Below are 5,397 nucleotides of genomic sequence, written 5' to 3'. Positions count from 1 at the left end.
AATTTTGGAATTTGCTTTAAACCGATTTATTTGGGAAAATTTGTGTGAATTTGTAGAAATTTCTTCGTTGGAATAATCTACGAAACTTTAATCTTCCCAGAATCCTAGAGAATTCTATGTAGAAGCGGAATTGTAAGTACGGTAACCGTATGTACCTCGCGGAGACCTGATTCATGGTACGTATTAGAATTCCACGTGAAGACACCGCATACGTTCTCAATTTCGGGAAAGGGGTCGTTAATCCCCCGGTTCAAGTCCATTTAACGTCCGCCACATCTATCATAGATTTGCATTCTCAGTCGCTATTGAAAACCGAGGACCTAGAATTCCCGAAATTTTCTTTAGCACCTTCCAATTCTCTTTTTCATAAATTCCACTATTGCATCTATCAGACATATATTGTAAAACTTTATTCTAAATTATTTACAAAATTACACTTGCAAAATTACTATAGTCACGAGGATCCCCTTTTACAATTTTCACAATTTAAATACCAAAGCTAATTTTTTCATAAATAAATATTTGGTAAAATGAGTCTCTGGCTTTTGTCCTCGTTTCAGATAAATTATCATAGAACTACGATGAAACTAAGTAAGTGTGTCGTACACGTGATAAAAAGAAAGCACCCTAATCTTCCCTTGCTATCGTAAACCGAAACGAATTTACGTGAAATATTATCAGTATGAAAAGCGTAACCTATTCAGCGTAGAAAGAGGTTCCGAAACGCGTACACTTGACCCAGATAACTCTATAAAAGGACAGAAGAGATAGCACCCCTATATCAGTCATGTTACACGTCGCGGCACGTAGTAAAGGGACACTTTTACCAACGTCGTTAAAAACGATCCTTTCGTCCGTCCGCCCTGCGAAAGGTTCGTTATTAATGGCCGTATCCTGTGATAAGGTAATCGTAGGCTGTTCGTGTCTGCTCGTCGAAGATATCCCTCTTGGCACTCGTACACCTTATGTTAATGCGTCCCGATGCGAAACGTGTCTCATTTATGGGTAGGCAGAGACACACCCTCAGGAGTTGTATGCGTCGTTCCGCGGTTACGACGTCGTTACCGTATCGGTGTATACCAGCGACGAAAGAGAGCCACGGTTTTAGAGGAGACGCTGGGTTCCTGGAGGACACGGCTTCTGGAACTACTGGTTTATCTGCACCCTTGGGTTTCTGGGGAGAGTAAGTGCGACGATCAGGTAGCCGTCGTGTTACCGTCGATTAATACGAAATTTCTTTTCGAATTGTTACACCCTCAAATATTTTCATCCTTAGTCTTTAATTTTATCTGTATTCACAACTTTCACCATTACTCACACTGGACTCTTCACCTTCCAACTCTCCTCTCAACTCTCCTGCATAGTCGCAACCCAAAGTCCATCTTCCCAGAACCCTTAAATAGCCCTATTTTCTCCATTTCCGCATTCATTCTCCATTCTACAACGCGCACGTCACGTATCGTCGAAAATCTCTGTTAAATAAAGTTCTGTTTCACGCAACGACGATCCCTAAGTGTTTTAACTCAGTGATACCCAAATATCTGCTCCTAGTTTCGAGGAATTGGAGCACACCGGGCATCACAGAATGATTTCTGTGTCGATGGATTAGAGTGGAAATGTAGGGTGTACAGAGTGTTTCTCAATATTTGTGAGAAACTTTGGCAGTGGATAGGGGATACGAAAATAATGAAGAGATTTCGTGTAAATAGGTACTTTATTTGACCTTCTTCTCGAATTATAGCCATTTCTCTTAGATGTTGAGAAACACCCTGTGTATGATAAATATAGCGTAATGAAGTGTGATTCGCTTTAGCAGTGAGCAGAGGACACAAAAATAGTGAAAAAATTTCATATAAATAGGTACACTATTTGGCCTCGTTTCCCAGTTATGGCCATTTTTCCTAAATGTTGAGAAACATCCTGTACATGAGTACTAAAGCATAATGGAGTGTGACCCACTTCAGTAGTGAGCAGAGGACAAAAATAATAAAAAAATTTCATATAAATAGGCACCCTCTTTGATCTTGTTTTCCAATTATGGCCATTTTTCCTAAATGTTCAGAAACATCTCGTTTTTGAGTAATATAGTATAATGAAGTGTGGTCCACTTCAGCAGTGGACAAGGGACCTAAAAATAGTGAAAAAATTTCATATGAATAGGTACCCTATTTGACCTCGTTTCCCAATTATGACCATTTTTCTTAGATGTGGAGAAACGCCCTGTAAATGAGTAATAAAATACAATGGAGTATATAGGTAATATAAGTTGCAAGGTATACATTGCAGATAAGAGTGTGTTCGTCTTGATGTAAAAATTATCAGGTGTAATGAAATATGGAATAAGTAGGTCTGTGGTAATGAATTGCCACGTGGTTCTATAGACGTCGAATTAACGAGTCTCTGGTGAATTTCCTTTCCTTGAGATTTGTAGCATGCCTTTGATTCGTTATTCTCTTTGGTAGTTTTTGCCACTGTCAAAGGTAACGAAGATCTTTGTTCAAGGATTAAGGAGCTAACCATTGTAATCCCCAACTGAGTCTCTTCGATCTGTACCTTTGTATCAATACGTAATGAAGTAATAAAGGATACTGTAATATTACATTATTTTTAACTTCATACAACGTGAAATTTCGACTGTATTATTGACACGTATTCCACAGTTTTCCTGAATTTCCTATATTATTAACTCGAATATTACATAATACGGCGGAATTAATTAATTTGCGGGTATATTGATATTACACGGCTAACCACATTTGATCCTCCCTCGCCACATATATTAATTGTATATCACGTTATACATATCGTAGACTAATCCATGTACAGACACAAGTGATAAGTATACAAAATGTATTTAATTCGAAAATTCAATCTCCGTGAAAATTCGCGTGAATTTAGCGAAGAAATAAGATCCTGCGATACTATTCGTGCGTTCCTCAGATCCGAGTATTCCAGAGAAGTGTACAAATGCAAGAGCTAGGGGGAAATCAAAGGGAGCGAGCGTTTAGACGAGTCTCCTCGAGTCCTCCCGTTAATTACGCGTGTCTGCGATTACGGAAAGGCACGGAAAAGTGAGAGGAATGCGACCTGTTATAAGAGGGCCGACGAGAAACCGCGAGGAGGAAGCTCGAGGTGGAAGAAGAAGAGGATGAGCCACCTCGGAGTAACGAGCGAACTCCTGCGGAACTACCGCCTCATATAATCAATTAGAACTCTTGAACGAGTGAGATGGTAATGGAGTTGAGCTAAGTACAAACTGGAGCAAACTGGCGTCGACTCGAACGAACGTATCAACCACCGCATCCTCCTTCAGCCTGTCCACTTCTCCGAAGAACCTTGCGATCTTCGACAACTTGAAGATTCATCCGGTATCGTGCTATGTCAAGTTGCATTTCAACGCTATTTTTGCGCGCGCTGATTTTCCTCGAAATAACGATACTAACGAAAATAAATGAAACTTTTTCCTCGACTTCGTCGTCTCAGCTTTAATTTTCTGACTGCAAATTCCGAGACGAATAATCATGGTTTAGTGTTTTTTCTCCCCAAAATTGCCCATTATCCCTGACTATAAATTCGTGCGACATTGCAGACGCGTGAAAGAATCTATCACAAAGTGGCCAGGGTAATCTCTGTTATCTTAAGTGGACCCTTCGTTTATGGTCCTCAACGAGGCTACTTTCGACTCCTTTCTCATCCCCTTGACGTTGACGGAGTATTGTTCCACGACCGAGATTTTCCACAGACTCCCTGCCGCTAAGCGGATAGGGTAGATAAGAGGACGAAGGACAGGGTCCTTGGAAAATGTCAACTTGTTGTTTATCTTATACTGATTCCGCTTTGGTCCATTTACCTACGATGAATCTCGCGTCCCCCAATTGCTGTTATAACTCGTAAATGGTGATACGTCGCTTGCGTAGTATCGCATTGCCTTAGGAACCTCGAGATGAGGGAGATTGCTAATAATAACACAAACAGAACAAATTGGTTAGTTGTTGATACATGCGTACAAAAGATTAATTGAAATTTTCGCTTCTGAATGTCGCGTTGCTACAAAATCTTATCGTAAGATTATCCCTAACATTGCAGACTCAATGAGATCGATAGTTACGAATCGTATGCTGTAAAATAAAATTTATCAAAATTCTTTTATTTATGAAAAATTCAACACCGAGCATGTGCTAAAAATTGGAAAATCTGAATGTTGCGTTATTACAAAATCTTTTTGTAAAATTATCCCTAACGTTATAAACTCAATAGGATCTCCACGAAATAAAGTTTATGAGATTTGTTATATTCGTGAAAAATTAAACACCAAGAATGTGAATAATTTCAGCTTCAGAGTGGCTCACATTTCACAAGCACAGCAAACTCTTCGTGCTGCGTGCATTTTTAAAATAACATCTATAATTTCCACGGTAGTTGCCGTACATTTCTACAAAGTAATCCCATCGAATGTAATTACAGTTTCATTAGAGCATTCACCCCTTGGAAGGAAAGATCGATATCGCCGTTGTCTTCTTTCCATTTCCTTTTATCATCGAGGCGGGTGATTTATCGCTTTTTGATGTGCCGGCCAGCGTTGAAAGTCATATTCATCAATGTCCATCACGGCTGTAATTACAGTCGGACTTTAATAATAATAACATCTGCACAACTGTATCTGTTTCGACTTCCGTGCGTCCTTGAGCCATCTATAAAACGCGTGAAATTAGCGGATCAGCGTATGTAGCGGTGCTTCATTAACGGTGACGTAATTTATCGCCGTGCGGGACAGTTAATAATGATGAGAATTTAATGGCATCGGGGAAACTTCGAAATTTCCCAGACAAACGTTAATCATTTTTCGAACGCGGAGAATATGCATAGCCGAGTCGCGCGGCCGTTGTTAATCACGGTGTCGCGCGTCGATGAGAAATTAATGTAGCTAAATGGAAAGATGCGACATTGCGGCGCTGTTCGTCCGCCGAAATTAAACGAAATAAAGCGCTCCTGCGCAGTACGCAGACAGAAGCCGATTCTCTGCGCGAAATTAATTCGAAAAAGAGCGGTGAACTTACGTTCAAAACCTCTCCTCTTTTCCTTTTCTCCAAACACCCCAAACTCATTCGTTCACGTCACCCGCCGATCTTTCTCACCGCCGACAATTCGCGACACTCGTGACAAGTAAGTTAACAACCGGATGTCGATAACAAATGGAACAGCGTGACCGCAGACGTAAGCATGTTAGCGCGACGCGGTAGCAAAGTCGATTACAACTATTGATTAACCAGCTCAAAACTGAAAATCACCAGTCGAAAACAGCGTGAAAATACAAGTTTCCCGTAGCGTTACAAATTAACACGGAACAATTGTTTGGACTCTGCGAACCTGTGTATACTCCTAGAAACCGCGTGGAAG

The 5,397-nt window shown here is 40.4% G+C and overlaps 1 protein-coding gene across 1 annotated transcript in view; it reads left to right on the top strand.

Annotated features, from left to right (window-relative positions):
• The window catches only part of LOC108578720 (transmembrane and TPR repeat-containing protein 1-like), a 175,595-nt gene that overhangs the window by 25,845 nt on the left and 144,353 nt on the right, over nt 1-5,397 (top strand). The window lies entirely within an intron of this gene.

The sequence above is a fragment of the Habropoda laboriosa genome, unplaced genomic scaffold (genome assembly GCF_001263275.1).
Source record: "Habropoda laboriosa isolate 0110345459 unplaced genomic scaffold, ASM126327v1 scaffold28, whole genome shotgun sequence".
Lineage (NCBI taxonomy): Eukaryota > Metazoa > Arthropoda > Insecta > Hymenoptera > Apidae > Habropoda > Habropoda laboriosa.
Note: the sequence above shows the minus strand (reverse complement) of the source record. Positions and strands in the feature narration are given on the sequence as shown.